The sequence below is a fragment of the Canis lupus genome, chromosome 28, assembly GCF_003254725.2.
Source record: "Canis lupus dingo isolate Sandy chromosome 28, ASM325472v2, whole genome shotgun sequence".
NCBI classification, from domain to species: Eukaryota; Metazoa; Chordata; class Mammalia; order Carnivora; family Canidae; genus Canis; species Canis lupus.
Genome location: NC_064270.1, coordinates 30,400,256 through 30,427,743, shown reverse-complemented (window position 1 = coordinate 30,427,743; position 27,488 = coordinate 30,400,256). Strand labels below are relative to the sequence as shown.

At 42.2% G+C, this 27,488-nt stretch overlaps 1 pseudogene; it reads left to right on the top strand.

Annotated features, from left to right (window-relative positions):
- Positions 1 to 26,674, top strand: part of LOC112672562 (ADP-ribosylation factor 1-like) — a 55,828-nt pseudogene extending 29,154 nt beyond the window's left edge.
- Positions 26,675 to 27,488: the final 814 nt, after the last annotated feature.

The following is a 27,488-nucleotide window of genomic DNA, read 5'->3' as shown; positions in this document are numbered from 1 at the left end:
TTCTATTGCTGCTGTTCAAATGACCACACATTTAGCAGCTCAAAACAATGCTAAGTTACCATCTCACAGTTCTGTAGGTCAGAATCCAAGGCGTCTACTGGCTTCTCCGCTTCGATCTCACGAGGCCAAAATCCAGGCATCAGCTGGCTGAGCTTTATCTAAAGCCTCCGGGGGCGAATGAGCCTCTAAGCTCATTCTGGTTGGTGGCAGAACTTTCTTGCTTGTGCTTAGAGGGCCGAGTTCCCTTCTTTTCACTAGTGCTCAGCCCCTCTCAGCTCATCCTGTTGCCCCTTCCAGCTTTAAGCCAGCAGCAGAACATGGGGTCTGCACACGATGATCATCTCCACCTCATACTACATCCCTTCTACCCCCAACTCCACATGGTTCTCTGCTATTAAGGGCTCACGTGATTATATTGCACCCACCTGGATGAGAGAGGCCACTGTTTTAAATACAAAACATTTAATAACACCTGTTATTAATAACATCTGCATTAATAACACCTGTTGCCATCCAAAAAACATCTCACAGGTTTGGGGACTAGGAAGAGGTTGTCTCTGGAAGCCCCTCTGCCTACCTCACAAGCAGGGGGAGCAAAGCATGCAAAGGCCTTGGCACTGGCACAGGTGCTAAAAGAAGGCCAGTGTGGCCAGAGGAGAGCAAGATGGCACAGCGAGGAAAGAGGGCTGGCCCAGGCTGGAGGGAGGCCAGGGCCCAGAGTCCACAAGCTTTGCTAGCCATTAAGAAGTTGAGCTCTTGGGTAGCCCAGGTGGCTCAGTGGTTTAGTGCCGCCTTCAGCCCAGGGTGTGACCCTGGAGACTCGGGATCGAGTCCCACATTGGGCTCCCTGCATGGAGCCTGCTTCTCCCTCTGCCTGTGTCTCTACCTCTCTCTGTGTATCTCTCATGAATAAATAAATAAAATCTTAAAAAAAAAAGTTGAGATCTTGTTCTAAGGGCTATGAGAAGCTGTGAAAGGCTTGTAAGCAGGGGAGATGTGCCTGATTCACTTTTTTTTAATGATTAGCAGCTGGGTAGAGAATGGATGGGGGAGGGGCAAAAGTGTATTAAGTGGAGAGACCAGTTAGGTGGTGACTGGTTTTCTGGAAGCACGATGGTGGGGATGGGGTCAGCAGCGGAGGGAAGGAGGAGATGCGAGACATGTTTTAGAGGAGATGGTCGATGGATTGGCAAGTGGTAGAGGGAGGTGTGAAGGGTAGAAGGAAACCTGGTAGAACAGGTTTGGGGCTGAAGTTCAAGAGCTCAACATTGCTAAGGTGGCTATTAGGTATCTAAACAGCTCTGCAAAATAGGCCATGTATGATTTGAAAGGCAGGATGATGCCACAGAGTTCTACCCACCCCAAAAGACTTTTCCAGCAGTTGCTATGGTTTGAAATTCTCACTGCTGGCCTCATGTCATTGGGGAAAAGCTTTGGATCTCCAGGGGGGTACTAGGACTCACAGGGTACTTATAGCTCAGGTGATGGGATCTGAAGCTTTCTCCTTAGGAGGCTGTGAGCCTGGAGGGAGGGAGGGAGGGAGGAGGGCACATGATGGGACATTTTTGGTGACCAGAGACAAGTCTGAGGCCAGCCCTAGGAAGTGGCCAGAGTGGGAGGTATCTCAGGAGGAGTGTCAATGAAGGCCTGCATGTACCTGAACCAAACCAGCTTTTGTTCAGCCCGAATCCCTGACTGCAGAGACAAAGATGTCAGTTAAAGAAAAGCCTGCTAGACATATCAGATAAAGGGCTAGTTTCCAAGATCTATAAAGAACTTATTAAACTCAACACCAAAGAAACAAACAATCCAATCATGAAATGGGCAAAAGACATGAACAGAAATCTCACAGAGGAAGACATAGACATGGCCAACAAGCACATGAGAAAATGCTCTGCATCACTGGCCATCAGGGAAATACAAATCAAAACCACAATGAGATACCACCTCACACCAGTGAGAATGGGGAAAGTTAAGACATGAAACAGCAAATGTTGGAGAGGATGTGGAGAAAGGGGAACCCTCTGGCACTGTTGGTGGGAATGGAAACTGGTGCAGCCACTCTGGAAACTGTGTGGAGGTTCCTCAAAGAGTTAAAAATAGACCTGCCCTACGACCCAGCAATTGAACTGTTGGGGATTTACCCCAAAGATACAGATGCAATGAAACGCCAGGACACCTGCACCCCGATGTTTATAGCAGCAATGGCCACGATAGCCAAACTGTGGAAGGAGCCCCGGTGTCCATCAAAAGATGAATGGATAGAGAAGATGTGGTTTATGTATACAATGGGATATTCCTCAGCCATTAGAAACGACAAATACCCACCATTTGCTTCAACGTGGATGGAACTGGAGGGTATTATGCTGAGTGAAGTAAGTCAATCGGAGAAGGACAAACATTATATGTTCTCATTCATTTGGGGAATATAAATAATAGTGAAAGGGAATATAAGGGAAGGGAGAAGAAATGTGTGGGAAATATCAGAAAGGAAGACAGAACATAAGGACTCCTAACTCTGGGAAACGAACTAGGGGTGGTGGAAGGGGAGGAGGGCGGGGGGTGGGGGTGAATGGGTGACGGGCACTGAGGGGGGCATTTGATGGATGAGCACTGGGTGTTATTCTGTATGTTGGTAAATTGGACACCAATAAAAAATAAATTTATTTTAAAAAATAAATAAATAAAAATAAATAAATCTCAAATTAAAAAAAAAAAGAAAGAAAAGAAAAGCCTGCTAGAAACGAATGCACATGGCCTCCCTCAGGATGCCTCAGGCTGATCAAAGGAAGTCAGCCTGATGTGACACAGGCCTCAACACACAGATGTGCTGGGGGAGTGGGCAAAGGTTTCAGTACAGTTTCCATGTATTACTCGCTCTCAAGCCTCTCCTCCACCTGAAGATATGGGTGTCCCATCTCCTGGAGAAATTTCCTTGCTTTCAGCCCAGTGCCCACTTATGAGTTGGACTGCATGGTCTTGCAGTCCAGCTTTGCCATTTACTGTGTAACTTTAGGCAAGTCACTTAACCTCTCTGTGCCTCAGATTTCTCATCTATAAAATGCTCATGACAAGAGTAGTACTGGGGAGTCCCACTTCCAGGACAGCAAAGTGAGGAACTCTGTAGACCTGCTTCCTGGTGAAATAAGTGTAACCGGTGAAAAACTATTTTAAAAACAGACAACTATTTAAAATCTCTGAAAATTGTTTTAGGAGCATGTAGCAAATAAACATTTATTCAAGAAAATCTACTGGAACTTACTAAGAACTGTAAAAGACCATAGTACTTGAGCCATAACCCTTTTTCTTCCCCCACCATCTCAGCTCCTACTCCAACCCATCCACTCTGGTCCACTGTGGCCAAAAAGAGAACTCCCCCTCCCCCTTAGCTTCTAAACAAGGGTACAGCTCACTAGGGGGAGCAGGTTGCCAGCATTTCTCATCCTCTCCAATTCCAACTGAAGAGGCTAAATTCCTGGTGAGTTCAGTCAAAAGATCAGGGTCTTTCTTTCCTCCACAAATCCCCTGCTCATAGGATGGACACTATTCAGGGCTCATCGGGCAAGAATAGTGGGGCCCCCATTGCCCTTACTCAGCCCACTCAGAGAGCAGAGGCTCCATGCTGACAGAGGGAAGCCAAGAAGACTAGGAGCTCCTGCCCACCCAGTGCCTGGAGTGTGACTCAGAGAATTTGCCTGGGCGGAGGGGGCAGCAAGGGCAAGGAATGGGGAGTGGGGGGGGCAGTCCTCAAAGGAACCGACCTTATTTGAAGGGAAAGTTTGAGCCTAAGGGTCATCTTGGAAACAAAGGAGATGTTGATCCTATGAAAATAAGAGAGGGATGATAGCTCCTCTTAATTAAGGAAAACAAGCTAAAGCACAGGCCGGCCACTTCATCAGAGAGAACCAAGGAAAGAAGCAGCTAAGAAGAGCCTACAGGGGACAGAACAAACCTCAAAGGTTGGCCTCCAAAACTAGCCCTGGCCTAATTAAGTTGGAACAGATGTGGGGCAACCAATGCCCCAGGGCAATGCTGAAAACAGTAGAGCAGTCAGCCAGCAATTGGATGCCTAAGAGCTGGGTGTGATATCAAGAGAGGTAGCTTTACAGGAATAAGGGAAGAGACACAGAGAGCCCCACCAAAATCCTGTCATCCCAGGGTGAGTATACACACACCCTTCACTCTGGAGCCCAATCATTTCACCTTCTCCCCCAGGGATGAAGTGAAGTTAACAATTAAAATGAGTGCTACAGCAATTAATTCTAAATCACCACAGTCACGGAATTATGCTCAAATTTGAGCGTCTTTGGCAAAGCACTCTGCAAACTATAAAGTACACCATTTATGTTAGGTATTATTATTATTTACTAGTATATAAGGTAGTATAAACCAAGGTATAATATATATAAGGTAGTAATTATGAGGACAAATTCTAGGGTGATCCATGTGAGTTCAAAGCCCAAAGCCATCAATTCTTGACTCAGGGGTTACCTGACTTCTCTGGGACCCAGTTACCACATATATGAGATATCTCCCATAGAAAATGCTTATAAAACTTGGTATCCAGCCAGTGGCAACCAGTAATAGCTGCGGCATAACCAAAGAAGGAGCTCTAATATCCTACCTGGTCTCTGCAGAAGCAGAATTTCCTAGAACCCCAAAGCCAAATCTGAACATAAACAAATTGACACTAATTCATTAACGTATTAGAAATAAGATCCAAGGAAAGATGTACCTGCCATTTTTTAAAAATTCAGTTATTGGTATGTTAGATATTGCTGGTACATTTCCATATTCCCAAGAAGGTTTCACTTTATAAAGATTGTTCTAGGGTGCACTGGAAGGGTGTTTGCTGGTGGCGTACAGTGACGTACATTGCAGGGCTTTTGATTGACATTAGAAAGACTTTCAACAGTTTCTCAAAGGCACTAAAGGATTATTCTTTTGTCCTTTTACTTCTCTTTAATAGAGATCATGCGACCATGATTTAGCTGGAGCCGTGTTGCTTCTGGCAGAAACACTCAGTGCCCTTTCTGAGTTTATACCTGAGTTTGGTCCCTGTCTGACCACTTTGTTCTCTAGATGAAGAGGTGATTCAATTTCCATAGAAGAAATGGTTTGATGCTTTCAGCCAATTCAAGGGAAAATAACACAGCTTTGTTACATTAATACTCTTTTTTAAGCAAGCTGCCCTAGGAGTTTTCTTTGATCACACGTTTTCTTTGATTTAATGTCTACTGTTGACCTTTACCAGGTATCTTGTAGATAATAAATCATCTGCAAGTGGTCCTATATTTACTGAGATATACCACATACTATGTATGCATTAGTTCTTTAACTCTCTTAATTTTACCTACTGAAAATATCCCCAGTAAAATAGTGCTTCATTCTTTTTTTTTTTTTTTTTTTTTTTTTTTTTTTTGCATCTCTAAATCTTATACATTACCTGATGTACAAGTGAAATTTTTATGCTGCATGGGAGGCAGGGGATGGGGCTGGAGAGGATCTGATTTGTATCATGAAATAATTTAAGTTCTTCTTGGTAAGTAGCTTTTTCCAAGAAATGTGTTAAATTTATTGGAATACAGAGTACATTCATACTCACATGATCTACTTCTTTTAAGCATGCGAATCTGTGTCCTGTGCTCTCTTCTGGCTAGAAGGTAGGTCACTAGGTCATTGCTCTGACCCAGCCTGTCATCCGGCACCTTTCTCCATCCACTCTGGCATGCTCAAGTTCAGGCCCTGTTGTGTTTTGCAGAGACTAATGCAGTAGCTTCCCACTGGTTTCCTGGCCTCTGGCCTCAGCCCCTCTAAGCGGGAGGAAGCTTGAGGGGTGGAGTAAACAGGAGATATGAAGTGTTGCACCTTCCCCGTAAATTCAAGAAGAGCAAGACTGCCAACAATGAGAAGATTAGCAGGCACAAGTTCAATACTCCTTCCTCCACATGTGAATTTTTATAAGTGAAAATCTTGGCAACTTTCATCATTCTGATGAGCTAGGCACTAGCAAGAGACTAGGTTTCTGCTTAGTTCAAACTTTGTGAAATGCATTTAAGACTTAAATAAAGTAATGCTGTCTCTCTCTGCTGAGAAATTTATGTTGAACTGTACCTTATGCCCAAAAGCTACTGATGCTGTATTCTCACACCTGAGCTCCACTTGGCTACAGGCCAGGGTATCTATAAGGACCTGGGGGCGCTAAATTATTAATACACATTGACCTTGATGAGTCACCTGCCAGGAGGAAATCTGACATTGTCCCCATCTGGAAGAAGGGGAAAAAATGGCTAGTAGAGTTGTCACACCATTCTTTATCTGCTCTCTTGGGTTATGACCAGTGGTGTGCTGGACCTGGCTTGTACCAGCTTGAGAGAGGTGACCGTTAAATTTCCAGTTCTGTGAGCTAGTTGTTAAACACTGCTATTATTGAAAAACTAACTTATGTAGATTCACAATTGAACAAATTATGGAAAAACAAAGGCAACAGTACCTCCAAACTCATCACTTCCTAATTATTTTACTACAGTTTGCAATTCATTATCTTTGCTTTTGAGGTGGTTTACATCTGCCTAGAGAAAATGATCTCTAGGTATCTGCCTAGAGAAAATGATCTATAACAACACCGTGCTGTAGTGCATTTCTTCCCAACCCACCTTCAGTGATACCATGTTGGTAACTTGAAATCAGCCACAGTAAGAACAACTACACTGTGGAAATCAGCCAATGACACAAATTAGGGTTTTCCATTTCCCTTCAGCAGTGTGGGCTGGTAGACATTTAGGACACCACTGGTTCTAACTCACTTCCAGTGGGCATGGTTCCATAGTTGTCAAGCAGGAGGTCCCACATCCACCACATAGGGGGTATAGCTCCTGGAGACAGTGATGGTCCCAGGGAAGGTCACATAATCCAAACAGACCCAATCAGAGATGCTTGACCAGAAGACTAGTGTGGATTTAGGCAGCATTAGGAGCTTTCTTTCCTTGAGATCGTAAGCCAGACGAATATATAAGCCTGAAGTTGCTGGGGATCTTCACATGGAGGGAATTGTCAGAAGGAGAAATTTGCACAAAAGGAAATTAGAGGCAGGGGCACTGGTGACATCATTTGAGCACCGTGCTCCAGATTCTCCTAAAATGAGAACCAATTCCTGGAGTTTTCAGATTCATGGGTGGAAAAATCCCTTTGGGGCCTGACAAATTTTAAGTCCTTTGTTTCGGTCCTTCCATAACTGGAAAAGATATGACCTACATACCATCCCAAGTAGGATTTAAGTAGACCGTGGGGCTCTGGCTTAGTTTTTGTTCTTATCAAGTAAAAACTGTCAGCTACCTGCCAGGAGGGAATGGGAAGGAGCAGAGCAGATAGCAGGGCTGGACTCCTGCCAACCAAGCACACCCTAACAGCACATCTACTAACGCAAAGGCTCCGAGCACCTGCCTTGAAGGAGACTCTATTTGCAATATCCAGGGACACGAAATGAAAAAGTCAAATACAGGCTAAGCACGATGATGTCTACATCTGGATCCCATCCCCCAGAGTTTGAAACATAGCAGGCCTGGAACAGGGCAGATAAATTTGTAATTCTATCAAGTTTCCAGATGATACTGATGCAGCTGGTCCAGGGATGATGCTCTGAAAACCATTATTTGTACATCAGAAACGTAAGCATAGAGCAATTCCCCAACCCTCTCTGGTCCCAGTATACAGGATGGGCCCCCAGAGGCTATGTTTGTGCCATTTGACTCTGCCACTTGTTTGGAGCTTATCAAAGTCAAGCCAGTTTAATGGTTTTTCTCAAGAACTGGAAACTTAGAAAGAAGAGAGACAGACTAGAAGTCATTGTAGCTGATTCTCAAAGTCATAGCTGAATCCTAGCAGCCTAGAAAGTTGATCCAGAACTCCTCCTGCCAGATGACTGGTAGTAGGAAGACATTGCCTTGGCTATTAACTCTGTCAGACTATGATTGTAAGTGTATCAAGTTAATTGAAAACCTGAAGGAGGGCAGCCCGGGTGGCTCAGTGGTTTAGCCTTCAGCCCAGTGCATGATCCTGGAGACCTGGGATCGAGTCCCACATTGGTCTTCCTGCTTGGAGCCTGCTTCTCCCTCTGCCTGTGTCTCTGCCTCTCTCTCTCTCTCTCTCTCTCATTAATGAATAAATAAAATCTTAAAAAAAAAAAAACAAAGAAAACCTGAAGGAAATAAACATTTTAATCTCAAACACCATTGAAGGTGGGGTGGGCCCTCACTAAGGGCAGAGGGGACATCTGGGTTCTTCAGTTGGCCGGGTCACCCCATCCCCACTTAGGACACACCTCCCCACCCTTCCACCTCCTTCACAGACTTGAAACACCTATAGTGGCTAGATGAAGAAGCAAGGGCTCAGCATGGGAAGAGGTAGCTATTTGAGGGAGGGGACCACCTTCCTGGAATCTCGATGCCCCTCTCGAGCCCTGCAAGAGAACAAGGTCATGGAGTAAAAGGACCAGACAAAGCCAGGTTCAAATGGGTTCTGGACCTTCCTGGAGGCCTGGGCAGGCCACTGCCCCCTCTCTGCCTCAGTTTCTTTGTCAGCAAAAGGAAGTGCCCTTGATACAACATGATGAGAACAGCCTTTTACCTGGGTGGTCTTCCACCCAAAAACCTATAATCATGAGGAAAACATCAGACAAACATACCGTCTGCAATTGAGGGGCACATTCTAAAAATATATGACCAATACTCCTCAAATCCATTAATGTCAGAAACAAGGAGAATCTGAGAAACTATCATAGCCAAAAAGAGCCTAAACTGGATATGATGGTTAAATGTAATGTGGTGTCTTGCATGTGATCCTGGAACAGAAAAGGGGCATTGAGTAAAAAACTAAGGAAATCTGAGTAGAGTATGGACCTTGGTCAATAATAAAATAATAATAATAAATAATACAACAATATTTTTTAAAAGATTTTATGTATGTGCGTATGTATTTGTTTGAGAGAGAGAGAGTGCACGCACGCAAGTGAGCAGTGAGCGAGAGGGAGGGCAGAGGAAGAGGGAGAGAATCTCAAGCAGACTCCCTGCTAATTGCAGAGCCGACACAGGGCTGGGTCCCAGGACCTTGAGATCATGAACTGAGCAGAAGGCAGGCATTTAACCGACTGAAGCACCCAGGCATCCCAATAATAGATCACTATTGATTCGTTTATTGTGATAAGCGTACCATACTAATGTCAGATGTTAGCAATAGCAGAAACTAGGTCTGGGGTGCATAGGCTCTCTCTGCACTATCTTAGTGATTTTCCTAGAAATCTACAACTGCTCTAAAAGTTTATCTTAAAAATGGAACCACATCTGCTCCTTCACCGGGCTGTTGGAGGGCTGGAGGAGAGTAAGTGGGAGGTAGGTGGCAGGTACAAGGCTCTCAATAAAGGTCAGTTCCTTTAAGAAGCCAGTGAGATAACTTAGCTGAAAGTTCCAGAAACAAATGCTAGTTGAATGGATGCCTCCTTGGCTTGCTACTTTGGCCTTCCTCGATGTGTCCTTATTTGTCCCATGTTGTCCCATTCCTTCTGCTACATTCGATACCAGCACCCGCTTTTAGGTTTGTTTCCATCAGGTCACCCATACATCAGCTAATAATAATTTCTTAAAAAGATAAATAAAGCAATGTTAGGGTCCTCTTACCTGTTGAAAACCAAAATCAAATTACAGGGTGTGACTATAGAGATCACCCCTTATTCCCGGGCTCAAATTGTCTCTGATCAGGTCACACTGCTGGCAGCATTCACATACAGAACAGAGCGTCCCACCAATTCCCAAGGCCACATATTATTTACAAACACCAAGGAGCCACTTGTCCTCTTAAATGCAACAGGAAGCTTGACCAGAGGCGGGGCTGCCAGCTGCGACGTGCCCACCCCAGGCCTATGCTGGGCCTGTGGGGACATGCAGCTGATAAGAGATGAAATCTCTGCTTTGACACAGATCCACCACCAGGCAGGGGGAGCAGAGAAAGCCCCTCACCTCTGCAATATTAAGGCCATATGAATGCTTCTGAAGAGAGAAAAATGGCCTTGGCCTCGGCTGCAAGCAGTAAATTGAGGCTGTGGGATTCTCGATTCACTGTGCAGACTGAATCGAGCTTGGAGCTGCTTGGGACAAGGAGAGAGCTCATGCTCTGATTACATAAATGGATTTCTTAGGATTGCCTTGCAAAGTCATATTGTCAGTATAGATTCTTTGGCTGCATTTTATAAAGGCTTTTTCCCAAGGACATTTGAATCCAACTTTCTTATTGCTTCCAAAAGTGCAGCCTGCCTGTTAGTTTATTGGCTGCACAGCATAGGGACCCCCCAAAGGACAAGCTTGACCCCCAAGCCACTCCTGTGCTCACGTGCCCAGCAGACTGGGGTGCTGGGGACCCAGAGCAGGTGGCCAGAGAGCTGGGAGCTTGATGCCTGGCAGGCCCGGGCTCTGAGGACAGCATGGAGCTCACCCCTCTGCTCCTGCCACTAGGTGAGCCCACTGACCCAAGCCCGGAAAGACCCAACCATGGTCTCGGCCTCAGCACCTTTGTTGCCTTTCCCTCACTAGCCTGTGAAGGAACACGCAGACAAGAAGCCATAAAAGGAAAGATTGGTATAATTAAGCACTCTGCAACTTTAAAGGTCTTGGTAAGAAAAGATGCTATAAAGTTAGAAGGCGAACTGCAGCTGAAGATATTTGCAGCTTGTTTCACTGACGAAGGATCAATATCTATCACCTATCACACAGAAGGATTAAAGATTCTTTATCCTTACAAATCAATAAGGAGAAAAGACAACCCGGGAAAAGCCTGAATTGCCAAAAATAAATGAATAATGCTCAGCCTCACGATTGACCAGGAGTTGGCAGATGGCATCCAAGAGGTATGGGGTGGTTAAGATCATGGGCTGGCTGAGCCCCAAAGTAATAATAATGACAAGAGCAGGAAAAAGCCCCTTACAGGAGTAAAAAGCCTTAGGAGTAGGGGAGAGAAGTCCTGCCCTACTCTCTCCACATACCCACCCCACACCAGGCATACAATGAGGCTTTTTCTCTTAATAAAAGAAAAACATCCTGAAGCAACTATGGTAAATCATAATATTTGAGAGAGTTGTGTGGTAGGCACATGCATTTATTTTCTGAAATTTTCTGCATGCTTGAACTATTTCACAATTTTTATAAAGCTTAAAAAAGAATGAAACTCTGACATTAAAAACAAGGATAGAGTCAGAAAAGGACCCCAAGATGCAAAAGCAGGTTCTCTTGGGACAGACTTGGAGGGGGCAAGGAGAGACTAACTCCACTCCCCACACCACTGTCCACACTCCTTGCTGCCCCTCCTTGGAGTGTTATTCATGACCCTGTAAGGGGGCCTTTCTTCTCCTCAACCTGCGACTGTTTCTGAGACCCACCCAGTTCCAACCACCATACTGATGCTGATAACAAAGACTGACATTTAAATTGGGGGTATTAAGAAAGTGTGCAACTTTCAAATTAACCAAATCCTGATGTTCATAAGAATATTCACTACTTATTATAAATTTGAGTACTGCAAAATGGTATGACCTAAGTTCTTCTCACCTATTACAGACAATCTTTCAGTAACAGGACTTTCACTTAAATTTCCTGAGGTTTGGGTTTGTCTTCATTTCTAATATTAAAAAAAGAAAAAAAACACTATGAAAGAAAATCAGTTCAGGTTAAGGCAAAGATGATTATATTATATTACTCTCCAAAATGTCAAGGATTCGTGCTTTTGTATTCCATGAGAGATCTGATCACAGCAACTTGTGCTTCTTTGTCACAGCAATTAAGTCCAAGTAGCAAGAACCTATAATTTTAGGCTTGAAGTTGACTCAAATGGGTGAAAATATTTATTTTTCCTTTGCTCTTTCTATGGGTTCACATAATGAATTAAATGCAGGGCTCTTTTTCTTGATTATTGCTTCAGAAAGAAATTGTCATGCCTCATTACTCATTTTCAAAGAGATGAGAGCATACTTTGTTATAGGATTTTTATGTATTGCTAATGTCAGAAAACTCAGAAGACTAATTCTCTCTACACAAGGTGAAATTGATTGAGTGAATTGAATATCTATAAAAGCCCATCAGTTGTGACCTGAAAACTTTATAGAAGAGGATATGCAAGGACCCAATGGGAAAAGTATAAATCTAACACCAGAGATATAAAAGTATACCCAGAGATTCATTTGAGACTGATCTAAGAGCCATGGCATTCTATAGGTAATTTTTAAATACTACATAAGATAAATTACCTATAGGAGGTAGAAGAAAAATAACTAAAAATGTCCTCAGATTTGTAAGGAATGCTCAAATTAAAGAAACTATTTATAGACACTTAAAAGCCAGGCATATATAGTTTCAGGTGTAAGTTTTGAAAGGTTTTGATAAAATATGGTGTCGGTGGTCACAGCAACAACAAGCTCTAAACCTCAGGAAACCATAGGAGAAGAAAATAAGGCTCAATGTCAACGGACGTTGGTTCCAGCTTCTTCTCAATGTGGAGAATGAAGATTCCCTTAGTTTTTGTTTGCCCAGCATGCTTTTCTGTTCTCCATTGAGAGGAGTTCATTCTGTGAGGTTCAAGATGGCAAACTTACTTCCATAAGATGCTGGGTATCTCGTGTTTGGCTCTTCCAGCCCCATATCCACCCTTTCCCGCCCAGCTCTGGGCTGTGTTACCTCTGCATGGCACTCTGGCTTCTGGTTGGCCTGGTCCCAGGGGGAGTCACCAGTAGGAGATTAAAGCAGAAAGAAAATGAGATTGATCAGGGAGGTTATTTCTCAGCTACTCCCCCAGTCAGGTTCTGCAGCCAAAGGCCATGGCTCCCATCAGGAGGTGCTCCCAGGTTCCAGGAACTGTCCCCTCCTTGCCTATTTAGGTATAGGGATGGTGACAGCAGCCTGGAGTACTGTCTTATCCCTCACTGGTTTCCCTAAGTCCATTCCATATACCTTTACATATAATCCATTGGTTGAATTCTTCTCAAATTGCTCCTGTTGGGTTGTACTGTCCATTTCCTGCTGGGACCCTGGCTAGAGCCCTTGATTTTCTTGCTTTCTGCTCCACCAATGGGCAGGGCCCTGGCAGGTCTAGACTGAGATTCTCCAAATTGTTGATGCTCCCAGTAAAGAGGGAACCTTTGATTGAAGAGACCGCCAACAAGCACATGAGAAAATGCTCTGCGTCACTGGCCATCAGGGAAATACAAATCAAAACCACAATGAGATACCACCTCACACCAGTGAGAATGGGGAAAGTTAACAAGAGGATGTGGAGAAAGGGGAACCCTCTGGCACTGTTGGTGGGAATGGGAACTGGTGCAGCCACTCTGGAAACTGTGGAGGTTCCTCAAAGAGTTAAAAATAGAACTTCCCTACGACCCAGCAATTACACTGCTGGGGATTTACCCCAAAGATACAGATGCAGTGAAACACCGGGATACCAATGTTTATAGCAGCAATGTCCACAATAGCCAAACTGTGGAGGGAGCCTCGGTGTCCAATGAAAGATGAATGGATAAAGAAGCTGTGGTCTATGTATACAATGGAATATTCCTCAGCCATTAGAAACAACAAATACCCACCATTTGCTTCGATGTGGATAGAACTGGAGAGTATTATGCTGAGTGAAATAAGTCAATCAGAGAAGGACAAACATTATATGGTCTCATTCATTTGGGGAATATAAAAAATAGTGAAAGGGAATAAAGGGAAAAGGAGATAAAATGAGTGGGAAATATCAGACAGGGAGACAGAACATGAGAGACACCTAACTCTGGGAAATGAACAAGGGGTGGTGCAAAGGGAGATGGGTGGGGGGTGGGCGTGAGTGGGTGACGGGCACTGAGGGGGGCACGTGATGGGATGAGCACTGGGTGTTATGCTATATGTTGGCAAATTGAACTCCAATAGAAAAAATAAAAAATAATTTTAAAAAGAGGGAACCTCTCTTTTCATTTCTGTATGCAAGTAAAAGACAGGTTTAAATCCATATTTGGAAAGAAAACTCTGGGAAGAAGAGTAAAGGAAAGTTGGGAAGAAGGCAAAACTGAGAGCAGAGAGACAAATATTTTTCATGGCTACTATATGCCAAGCACTGTGCTAAGTCCTGGCAATGTGAGCATGAGCAAAAACAGTTGAGTCTACAGTCCAAAAACTCACTGAGTCTGAAGTTGTTATGATCACCTTCAACCACATTGGACATCATTTGGGACATGAAAACCATTTGTAAAGTCTCCCTAGATTTAAATGACCAGTGCCTCTATTCACTTCCCTCATATTTAGATAGACTAGAAGAATCCATTTCTGGAGGTACAGTTCATCTGGCTATTTCAATCATTATAGGAATGAGTCATTGTCTAATTTCATGTTCATGACAGCTAGAGGAGGAAGGTTCTACTATTATCCCAATTTCACAGCAGAGGAGCCTAAAGTTTAATATCACACAACAAAAAAAGTGGTAGGGCTGCCTTTCAAACTCAAATAATTCTGATCCCTATCCTCCATACCTTAATGTTGGCACTATAGTATCATCTTTTTTGATGATTATCTAATCTCATCTTCTAAACTTCTAATCAAATCACTAAAATCTCCAACAGAAATTAACTATACCAAGGAATGGTTCATAGGAAAATGGTAAAACCCCATAGCATTGATGCCTCATAAAACACCATCAAAATTAACATCCAGGGCACCTTGGTGATTCAATTGGTTGAGCATCCAACTCTTGATTTTGGCTCAGGTCATGATCTCAGTGTCCTGCGACGAAGCTCTGCATTGGGATCCGTGCTCAGCAGGTAGTCTGCTTGTCCCTCCTCCTCTGCTCTTCCCCCTACTTGTGTGCGTGCATTATCTCTCTCTCTCTCTCATTCTCTCTAAAATAAATAAGTAAATAACATCTTCTTCAAAAAAAATCAACATCCATGCATATTTCAACATTAACACATCATCAAACCAAGATGTTCTCCACACCATTCCAGGGATATTATCATATATCTCAACAAAGAGCTCTTAGTGTAGAGTCCTAGCATGCTCTGGGGATAATCTAATCTATTTTCTATTGTATCCAGAATATCATGGAGACAGCTGGAGACTCTCCAGTTCAATCGTGTATTACCATTTAGTGTTCAGCTGGCACTCCATTATCATCAGTTATGACTGAGCTAAAACACACTTTTTAATGAAGTGCATATAATGGTCTATTTATCATTTGCATTTACCATCAAACTAAGGTATTATAAAGCACAGCAAACTCAGGTTTCAGTAAGATGTGTGCATTTAGCTTTGATTAGAGCAGCTTCTTCTGCACCTGCTCCTCATCAGACAGGACAGGGACTCAGTGGCTTGTCTCCAGCAATGGAGGGATGAAGTTTTCTCTGTTTAAAACTCACACTTTGCTTGGAGTGTCTCACTTCGGCCACATATCCAGTGACTATGAGTTAAGACATAAGTCCTGGGGATAGAGAAGGAAGTATGTCCAATTAGAAAAGAGAAAGATGGTTCAGACCCTTGCCTTGCCAAGAGTGGAAGTACTTTAAAGGACATTGGCATGGGAGGGCTGTCATAATCTCACACAGCTGCTCACCTTTCCCATTATCTCCCCTGGAATCTTAGGATGCCTGGAAGGTACAAAAACAGGGAATTGAGAAATAAGGAAAATTAGGAGGGCTAAATTAGCAGGTCAGCAAATAGACAAATGGCCCTAACAAGGGGCATGTATACACCACACACACACACACACATACACACACACACACATCAACAATCTTCCTGGAGAAGTAAGTCAGAATCCAAGTGGGCAAATAAAGTTGAGCACCTGCCCAGGGCAATGGGTCTCAAATAAAAAAGGGATATGAGATTAGGATGGGCAGGAAGGAGACAGTTAAATTCCTTCCAGGCTACAAAACCAAGATAAGATGTTCAGAGAACAAATGTGAGTTATCAGCATCGAGGATTCCTGGCTCCTTTAAGGGAATCCATCCTGGTCCAAAAACCTTTTCTCATTTCCCAGGACTTGGCTGACCTAAATCTTCAGCCAAATAAACCTGCTGGATGAGGCATATGGGAGGACTTGAAATGTGCCTTTACACTGAGGTCACTGAGGTGGCTGCCTCTTTTTTGATCCCAGGAACCCTTAAACTCCTTCGCCCTCTGCCTCAGCACCATATTAGATTATTCACATTGGCTGTCCACAATGACCTAATTAACTGGATAAGTATTCAGTGCTTTATTTCTTTTTATGCCTGGTGCACATAACCTAGAACCAATTTTTAAGAGACCAACTCTTCATTATGATCCACCTGATATAAGTAGCAAGGCTTTGCCAGTTACCATGTAATAGAAATTCAATACTAACAGAGGCTGATGGTAGGTTATAAAAGAAAAAAAATGAAATCAAAAAATGCTATTTTAGACTATCGAAAAGATGCTATGATGGTTAATTTCATCTGCCAACTTGACTGGCCATGGGATGCCCCCAGTAAACATTATTTCTGGATGGGTCTATAAGAGTATTTCCAGATGAGATTAGCATTTAAATGGCTGGACTCAGTAAAGTAGATTGTGCTCCCCAGTGTGGGTGGGTATCGAATCCTTTGAAGGCCTGAATAGAACAAAAGGAAGAATTCCCCCCTTTTCTGCCTCACTGTTGAACTGGATGTCTTATCTTCTCCCACCCTCAGACTAAGATTTATACCACCAGGTTTCCTAGGACTCCAGCTTACAGATGGCAGACTGTAGGATTTCTCGGCCTCCATAATCTCTTGGGCCAAACCTTCATGATAGATAGATAGATAGATAGATAGATAGATAGATAGATAGATAGACAGATCGATCCATCCTATTGGTTCTATTTTCTCCGGAAAACCCTGACTAATACAGAAGCCAAATTTTTGCCTGAGTCTTCACATTTTCCACTTAATTTATTGCCAAGGCTATGTCTATACATTATCATATTCTAGGATTTTTTTATGGGAATGTCTTCATTTTTAAGAAAGATGAGTAATTGTAGTCACTGGAATGGAAATAGGAATAAAAATGAAATAGATCCTGACTATTACAGTATCTAGAATTTTCCATAAACCCACTCTGTTGTGGCTGCCAAGGTCAAGGTTCCTTGTCAACCTCAAATCAGACACCAGGCCTGAAAGCCTTCCAGCACTATGCAGAGAGACAGATTGTCAGCAGCTAGGGAAGCTAAAGAAATTATGAAAAACACTGCTTTTGTAGATGCAAATATTAGAAAACTTTTTTTTAATTTAAACCTAATGTAAAGAAAGAGAACTTTTAACTAAACAATTGTATTTAGCTTTATTATGAAAAGTAGGAAAAAGATTATCAGTGTATAGTGAAATCAATAGATAATTCCAATACATATTAAGCTCCAGATTTCATTGAGATGATTTTTCAAATAAGATTTCCATTGCTAGAGTACCTGCTAAGAGATTTATTAGGGGCATTTGTTTAAAAAAAAAAAAAAAAAAAAACTATTCCATTGCAAGATGACAGTAATTCTCTGAGCTAATGTAAAGCCACAGATGTGATTCCAAGCTTAACACAGTAATGAAATCTTAAACACAATGGAGCAAAATGATCTCGTATCCCAAGCACTTGTTCAGACTATTTGTCTCCAAGCCCCCTTTCAGTCCCAACATCAGATTCCTTGGCCATCTGCCCTCAGCATCCTTGATAATCAGTAGGAAAACATGGGACCAGGGCCAGCAAAACTCATATCCACTGCTGATTTCCTGGTGTAGCACATCCTACCTGAAGAATCAAGTTGCAAGGGTTCTTCCTGAGAACAGAGGAAAAAAGGATGGAAAGAGTTCTTTCTGAAATTTACCTCTGAGAAAACTCAAATCCACCCCAGGCTTAGGTACAAACCTTTTTTTTTTTTATAACTATGAAAATTGTGCTATCTTCAGGCATCTCAGGGACCAGGAGACCTCATAAAATGAGAGCTCTTCAGAGGTCAAGTGCAGCATAAGTCCCCTTAAGCTTGCAGCACTCATTTTGAAATTTAAGTTATTACCAATAATCTATGGAAGACCTGCCCTGCATGCCCAAGTGACATTTGTTCAGGATTTGAATATCTTTGCCATTTTAATGCAAGAAGGTTCTCAATGAAGTCATGTAAAATGGGCAAATCAGAAACAAGAAAATCAAGTCTGGCAGCTCCAGAAGGCCAAAAGGAAAAACCTGAGCATTCATTTAGAGAAGGCCAGTTACCATGTTCCTCATGGAATTTAAAATCCAGTTGGAAGGGCACCTGGGTGGCTCAGTGGGTTAAGCATCTGCTTTCTCTGCCTTCAGCTCAGGTCACAATCCTGGAATCCTGGGATTGAGCCCCATGTCGGGCTTCCTGCTCAGTGAAGCATCTGCTTCTCCCTCTCCCCCCACCTCCACCTCCACTCATGCTCTCTTTCAAAATCTCTCTCAAATAAAAAAATAAAATCTTTAAAAATCAAATCAAATCTGGTTGGAAAGGGCTCCTTCAAATCCTGGATGAAGTCTTGCAGTATGTAGCTTGGAGAGGACTCCCTGTGACTTGCTACATTTCAAGAAAATATCACTGATCCTCTTAATATATGCAACTGCTGCTTCTCCAAAACATTTGGCTTATGTGAGCATCCAAAAGTTCTCCTTTCCACATTGCAACTTAGGCTCAAATCACTCCTGACCACGCTCGTGTTCCTATTCTATTTTTCAAATACTCATTAGCTGTCTGATGAGATCCTATCAAGTCTGTTCTCTGTGCTGAGAGATTACATGTTCAGATATTTTAGGCCTAACAATGTTCTTTCAAATTTGGTTGGTTATAAATATTATATTTTTGACTGATGCAGCTTTAAATTTCAGTGTGTCATCTGCCTGGCCTGACAGTTTAATTGTCAGCTCTTCTTCCAAATGCAACAGACCAGAGGACCAGAGCTGCTCACTTTTGGGTTCTGTAATTGGCTAGGCTTTACATCGGCCATTTTAAGCATTCACCTTACCTCCTAGTGTAGAAAAACTCATAAGCCTTTCCGTGTTCTAAACAGCCAAGCATTCACCACACCGCCTCTTCACTGGGAGGGTAAACAGCATCCCACCTCTCCATTTAACTCAAATCAGTGACACATCTCAAGATATACTGCTCCAGGTTCTCTTATCTCCCACTTCACATGTACAGTCTGCTTAATGGAAAGCTGAGCTACCCATTTAAAGGGTTTTTTTTTAAGATTTTATTTATTTATTCATGAGAACACAGAGAGAGAGAGAGAGAGAGAGAGAGAGAGAGGAAGAGACTTAGGCAGAGGGAGAAGCAGGCTCCATGCAGGGAGCCTGATGTGGGACTCGATCCTGGGTCTCCAGGATCAGGCCCTGGGCTGAAGGCGGCATTAAACTGGTGAGCCAGCAGGGCTGCCCCATTTAAAGGTTTTAAGTGACTTGTTTACCTTCCCCTTTTGGGGAAATGATTCAGTATTTTGTTTAGGAGCCAACTGCATCCCCAGAATCTGATTTTTCTCCCCTTTGAATGTGGAGTATATGTTTCACTTGGGTTCTGATTGAGTTCAGATTATTATCAGGGGGGTATCAACAAAGTTTGGAGCAAAAAGTTTAAGACTCATATGGAAAGCATCCAGAAGAAATAATGAAAACAAATGAAAGTATGCAAAAACAAGACTGGCAAAAGGATAAATGAGCTAAGATGAAATGGCTGAGAAGGAGTCCCTATGCTACCCATCTCACCATGCAAAACTGTCAAGAGCTTATAAACACTTATTTACATAAGTCATTTAGCATCTATTCAGAAGTCTTTCTGTCCCCTTGTCATCAATCTTAAAGCTGTATTGGATTCCCCTGAGTCTCTAGGAGTGTGCCATTTCTATTATTTTAAGGCAGTGTCAAGAAGTTCAAAATTCAGAAATTAACTCAAAATATGATCAAGTGAAAATAAGGTCTTAGCATCAGACTATGAATGGTGAGTGAGAACCCCAAGGACAATGGAAGATATCATCCTTCATGGCCCAAAACTGATAACTGAAATATATACATTAATCTGTCATATGTGTGCTGAGAGTCAACTCTACACAAGGTACTATAGACCATCACCTTGAGTCGCTACTTTCATTTGTAAAGATTATCCAGACATTCCCCAACCTGATACTGCCCTTTTGAAGTAGCACAAAGCACAGTGCTTGACATATAGTTAGTGCTAAATAAATATCTTCTGAATAAATAAAATGGAGCATGAGTAACACTTTTTATTGAGAACTGATTATAGTTAGAATTGTCACAATGCAAATTTTAGAATGAGAGACAGATAATCCTGGCCAAATAACAAAGTTACATAGAGTTAAATTCTTCATTTCAGAAGCTTCTACAGATTTGCCCTTTCCCCTGGCATTTTATTTATCAAAGTTATCTACATCAACCAATTAGATGAAAGCCATTTGAAACAGTGTGTGGATTCTCAGTTGGATATGATAAAGGAAGGGTTTTTTTTGTTCTTTATAACTCACATAGAAACCTACAAAATATACATACATATTATATATACACATATACATTATATACATATACATTACATATATACATTATATATACATATTTTTTAAAGAACAAAAAACTCATTGTCAATGAAATACAGTAATGGCTATAACCCCAAAACACAAAATTTGAATAAAAGCTATCAAATATTGTAAATTATAGGCCAAAATGAAACAGAACTCTATGAGTTAATACATAACACCTTAGATCCATAGCAGGACACAAGCCTCCTGAAAAATGTTATTTACTGAAAGATTCACCTATTGAACACCAAGATGGAAAGAGCCTGGTGAGGCTTGTGTGAAGCAAGGAATGATATTCCTGTAGATGCTTACTAGGCCAGTACAGAACAGCAGTGAAGTGAGAGCTGAAGAAGGATGTGATGTACTGTTTGTCTGTGACCCAGCCTCTTGGCCAAGGGTGCTTCTTCCAGAGGGCTGAGAAAGGAGAGGGAGAAGGCGGGAAAGTCCATCCACGTCATGACCCAGAAGGCTTATGACTGAGGGTCTCCATCACAAGTACAGTTTCCCCTAAATGTCAAAAATAGAAAAGAAACATGTCCCTTGGACAGAAAACTTAACAGAGTGTGGTGTCTACGTAAGAGAATCATCCTAAAGTAATTTCTGAAGTTGACTCCTGGGTCACTGCCACTACCACACCCAACTATTCTTCAGTAGAGATGTGGAAAAGAAAGAGATGTTCAGGTATAGATGAGTAGTAACAAGATAGGAATCAGCACAGAAGAGCAGGAAGCCAGGAGGGCAAAGAATTGCACACCAAACAGGGAGAATGCAGAGAAACCAGACAAAGAACATGCACATGTGGGAGAACCAGCCTGGGAAAAAGAAGAGTATAGACAAATAGTCCTGCATAAACTCAGTATCATGACAAACAACCTGGAAAGTCTGAAAGAAAATAAAGTGTCAACTGAGAATTTTATACCCACAGAAAACAACCTTCAAACATTAGAGTAAATGAACACACTTCCATTTTTTTTTCAAGTTGAGGGAATTCATTGCTAGCAACCTGCATTAGGAGGAAGGCTAGAGGGTGTTCTTCAGACTGAAGAGAAATGGGTGTCAAGTGCAGGAAGAAGTGCAGATACCAGCAAAGGCAAATTTCTGGATAAACATAAAAGGCTGTGTTTCTCTTCTCTTGATCCCTTTAAAAGTCCTAAAAGGATGGCTTAAAGTAAATAAAAACATTGTAAGCTGTGGATCATAATTATGAAAAAGTGAAATGTATGACCACTGGAGCACAAAGGAAAGGCTGTGGGTAAAAGAAATTAAAGTGTTTTAAAGTCCTTAGGTTTGTTGGGTGGAAAAGGTGAAGTAGGAAATGGAGAGTGTAAAAACTGAAGTAGGAAGTGGAACAATATTAGCACCCAGGCTTAGATCAGGTAAGGATGCGTATTGTTGGCCCCAGAGCAACCACAAAATATAATATAAACAATAAAAAATATAGCCAAGAAGTCACTATAGGAAATAAGAGAGAACACTAAAAAATATTTGTTACTCCCCAAAAGAGGCAGGAAAAAAAGTAACTAAGGAATAAAATCCAGAAATGACAGAGAGTATACAAAAAGCAATATTATCTGAGCATCTGGGTGACTCAGTCAGTTAAGCATCTGCATTCAGCTCAGGTCATGATCCCTGTGTTGGGCTCAGCCAGGAGTCTGCCCCTCCACCCTGCTCATGTTCTCTCCCTCGCTCTCTTAAATAAATAAATAAAAATCTTTAAAAATAAAAATAATGTTTTAAAAGTGATATTATTGGGGCACCTGGGTGGCTCAGTCGGCTAAACAGCTGCCTTTGGTTCAGGTCGTGATCGAGCCCCATGTCAGCCTCTCTGCTCAGCAAGGAGTGTGCTTCTCCTTCTCCTTCTGCCTGCCACTCCCCCTGCTTGTGTGCTTTCTCTCTCTCTTGCTCGGTCTCAAATAATTTTTTAAAGTGATATTGTTAATTATTATGAACATAAGAATAAAGACACAAGATGATAGTATAAGGATAGAAAATAATATACCATGCAAACAGCAACAAAACAAAGCTGATGTACCTGTATTATTATCAAACAATACAAACTCCAGGGAATAAAATATCCCAAGACATAGAGAGATTTTATAACAATAAGGGAATCACTGCATGAAGTAGAACTGCAATCCTAAACATGAATGCACCAAAGAGCAGAGCTTCAAAATATATGAAGCAAAAAGTGACAGAACCAAAAGAGAAAAGACAAACCCACAATCATAATTGGAGGTTTTGATATGTTTCTTAGTAATTGATAGAACAAGTAAATACAAATTCACTAAGGACAGACAAGGTTTGAACCATACTATAAGCCAATCGGATTTATTGATATCTAGAACACCAAAACCAACATCAAAATATACATTTTGGGGGGCACCTGGCAGGCTCAGTGGTTGAGCATCTGCCTTTGGCTCAGGTCCTGATCCCAGGACCCTGAGATCAAGTCCTGCACCAGACTCCCTGCAGCAAGCCTGCTTCTCTCTCTGCCTATGTCTCTGCCTCTTTTTCTGTGTCTCTCATGAATAAATAAATAAAATCTTAAAATATATATACATTCTTTACAAGTGCACAGAGAATGTACTCCAGAGTAAAATGAGTTTCAATAAATTTCAACAGGTTAACATCTTAGTTTTCTACCCCTAATGAAATTAAATTAGAAATTAACAAAAATAAATAAAATTAATATAAATATAAAACTCCAGATATTTGGAAATTAAATAATATACTGCTGTATGATCCATGAATCAAAGAAGGCACAAGGGAATTAGAAAGTGTTTCAACTTAATAGTAATAAAAACACAAAATATCAAAATTTGTGGGATATACTGGCTTAGAGGGAAACTATTGTTTAAGTGCCTATCCTAGAGCAGCCTGGGTGGCTCAGAGGTTTAGCGCCACCTTCAGCCCAGGGCATGATCCTGGAGACCCGGGATCGAGTCCCATGTCAGTCTCCCTGCCTGGAGCCTGCTTCTCCCTCAGCTTGTGTCTCTGCCTCTCTCTCTCTCTCCTCTCTGTGTATTCTTATGAATAAATAAATAAAATCTTTTTTTTAAGTGCCTATCCTAGAAAAAAAGAAAAAAGATTTAAAAGCAGAGACTGAAGTTTCTACACTATGAAGCTAGAAAAATAACTTATTAAACACAAGCTAAGAATAAAGGTAAAAGCAGAAATCAGTAAAATAAAAAATAGTCTAGAAAAGTAGAGAAATTTAATACAGTCAAAAGTTTGATCTTGGAAAAAAGTCAACAAGCTTCATAAACTCTTTGCAAAACTAATAAATTTTAAAAACAAAACACAAGTTATTACTCTCAGAAATGACAATAGGCCCTACAGATATCAAAAGAATACAAAAGAAATATCATGAATACTTCGCTAATAAAAGTTGGCAACTTACATGAAATAGGTAAGTTCCTTAAATGACACAAATTACCAGAGCTGATTCAAGAAGAAATTTAAAAATCAGAAAAGCTCAATATCTATTAAAGAAGTTGAGCCTATAACCAAAAACTTTCTTGTAAAGAAAACCTCATGCCCAGATGATTTTGCTGAAAAGGCAGCCTGCATGCTGCATCCCTGCATGTCCTTGGTGATCATGCCAACGTGAAGACCTGATCATCCCCTAACACTGAGAGGGTCTGTGCCCCTCACATGGGCAGTTAACATAGGACAAAGCAACCACAGAGTAACTACCATGGGCCTACTCTCTCCCCAGAAAAGGAAGACCAGCTTATTTGGTTGCTAAAAGAAGGTGCTGAGCTCTAGGTCCTGGGTTTCTCAGCTACAGCACAACTCACACATGCATAACCACCCTCTGATGGCACCATATCACCACATTCCCTTGAGGCAGGGAATTCTCCTGCTTTTTGCTGTACTGTAGGTAATAACCTGCCTCTGATCCACCAGTCTCATTGTCAATGCCCAGTGGAGATTCGGCAACTTTATTCCTAGTCATGAGCAAGAGTCGTTCGTGTTCTTCCCAGACATGGTCAAACCTTAAGAAAAAAATAATGTCCATCTTACACAAATTCTCTCAGAACACAGAATTGTAGAAAATGCTTCCCAGCTCATTTTATGAAGCCAGCATAAACCTGATACCAAATCCCGACATACACATTACAAGAAAAAATAACAACAGACCAATATCTCTCATGAACAAAACGCAAAATCCCTCAACAGAATGTTGGAAGGGAAAAACTCAGCAATTAATGAAAGGGACAGTATCACAGCAAGGTAGAGTACATTCCAGGAATGCAATATTAATTCAATATTTGAAAATCAACCAGTATAATTCATTGTATTTACAAAACAAAGATGAAAAATAATATGATTGTTTCAATACTAACAGAAAATAAATTGGACAAAATTGAACAACCATTCATGATTAAAATTCTTGGCAAACTACAAATAGAACTTCCTCAGTGGAATAAAGAATATTACAAAACCTACAACTGACATCATATTTAATGACAAAATGATAAGTGCTTTCCTCCTAAGATTAGGAGCAAGGTAAGGGTGTCTGCTCTCACCATTTCTTCTTCTTTTTTTTAATGATGTGTTTATTTGAGAGAGAGCACATAAGCAGGGGAAGGGGGAGAGGGAGAGAGAATCCTCAAGCAGACTCCACACTGAGCATGGAGGCTGACACAGGCAATCCCAGGATCCTGAGATCATGACCTGAGCTGAAACCAAGAGTCAATACAACCAATAGCCGCCCAGGCACCCCTGCTCTTACCACTTCTATCCAGTTTTGTGCTGAAAGTTCTAACCATGCAATAAGACCAAAATAAAAAAATAAAAGGCAAAGGATTGGAAAGGGAAAAATTTAACTGTCATAATTTATAGACAACATAATTATATATATATATATATGTCATATATATAATTATATATATAATTACTATATATATATACAGAAAACTTCTAAGAAATTTATTTAAAAATCATTAGAATGAAAAAAAATCATTAGAGTGAATAAATATAATAAGGCCCCAGAATATAAGATTGACATATACAAATCATTTCTATTTTTAGATATAAGCAAAAAACAATTGAGAATGAAATTTTTAAAAATACCATTTGTATGCGACATCAAATACATAAGATACTTAGGAATAAATCTAAACAAAGATATACAAGACCCATATACTGAAATTTCAAAAATATTGGTGAGAAAAACTAAATAAGTCTTAAATGGAGAAATACACCGTGTTCATGAATTTAAAGTCTCCATGCTGTTAAGATATCAATTCTCTCAAACTGGTCTACAGAATGAACACAATAAAATAGAAATACCAGACTGCATTTTTATACAAATCAACAAGCTGCTTCAAAAATGTATGTAGAGGTGGGAGCAAAACCAACACCTGGCTCGGAGCAGTAGCCTCGCTGCGGCCACCGAGGGTTTCTCTGGCCAGTGTTGCTCCCACCAGTCTACAGCACGGGAAATATCTTCGCTAACCTCTTCAAGGGCCTTTTTGGCAAAAAAAAAAAGAAATGCTCATTCTCATGGTGGGCCTGGATGCTGCAGGGAAGACCACTATCCTGTACAAACTAAAGCTGGGGGAGATGGTGACCACCATTCCCACCATAGGCTTCAACGTGGAGACCATGGAGCACAAGAACATCAGCTTCACCGTGTGGGATGTGGGTGGCCAGGACAAGATCCGGCCTCTGTGGTGCCACTACTTCCAGAATACATGAGGTCTCATCTTTGTAGTTGACAGCAATGACCGGGAGCGTGTGAACAAGGCCCGTGAGGAGCTCATGAGGATGCTGGCGGAGGATGAGCTCAGGGATGCCGTCCTGTTGGTGCTTGCCAACAAGCAGGACCTCCCGAAGGCCACAGATGTGGCTGAGATCACGGACAAGCTGGGGCTGCACTCCCTGCGCCACAGGAACTGGTGCATTCAGGCCACCTGTGCCACCAGCGGGGATGGGCTCTATGAGGGACTGGCCTGGCTGTCCAACCCGCTCCGCGCCCCCTGCCCTCACTCCCTCCTTCCACCCTGCTTTGCTCTCCTGTGGTGTGAGTGCCAGAAGCTGTCTCCACGGTCGGTCACAGTGTGCTCCACCACGCTGTAAATGTGCAGACGCAGCCTGCAGCCGGGTTTTTATTTAATGTAAATAGTTTTGTGTTCCCAACGAGGCAGTTTCTGGTACTCCTATGCAATATTACTCAGCTTTTCCTATTGTACAAAGAGAATCAACCCACCGTTCAATACTGAGAAGGGATTTGGGCACACGGGGCCTCCGGGAGTCGCTGTGTGGGACCAGCCTGGCACGGCCTCCTCTGGGCATTAGGTCTATGTTGAGATCCATTTTGGTGGTTGATTTTTAACCCAAACTCAGTGCATTTTTAAAATCGTTACAAATACAAGAAAAGGAGAACACCTGAACACACAGAAGGGAGATATGTGCCTAGTGTAGGTTCTGCAGGGGCGGCCAGAGTCCAGTCCACCAGTGGGCCATTTCCCATTGGGAACATGAGACGGGGCAGAACCAGCCACAGTCCATTCTGCATGGTCACAATAGGGTCCCTGTGATCGCTCTTGTCTCGGGTCATCCTGTATCCCCCTAGTGTTTGTGCTTGTACTTGTGCTTACACGGCCGCCCAGGAGATGGGCTGGGGGCTGCATTACCGCTCACGGACCCCTTGGAGGGACCCAAGCCTCCCTGGAGGCAGTGTGGGCACTCTGGCTTCCTCTGGGCCACCTGGGGTCTCACCAGCAGGAGTGCGGGCGGGCAGGCCAGTCATCCCAGGGCCTCAGCCCCGAGCCCCAGGAGCCCCTGTCTACATGTGCTTTCACTCCCTCAGCCTGCAAGGGTCAGATCTGCCATCGAAACAACAACCTCTACTGTCTTCTTTTGTATTTTGGTAAACACTGAAGAAGCTGGA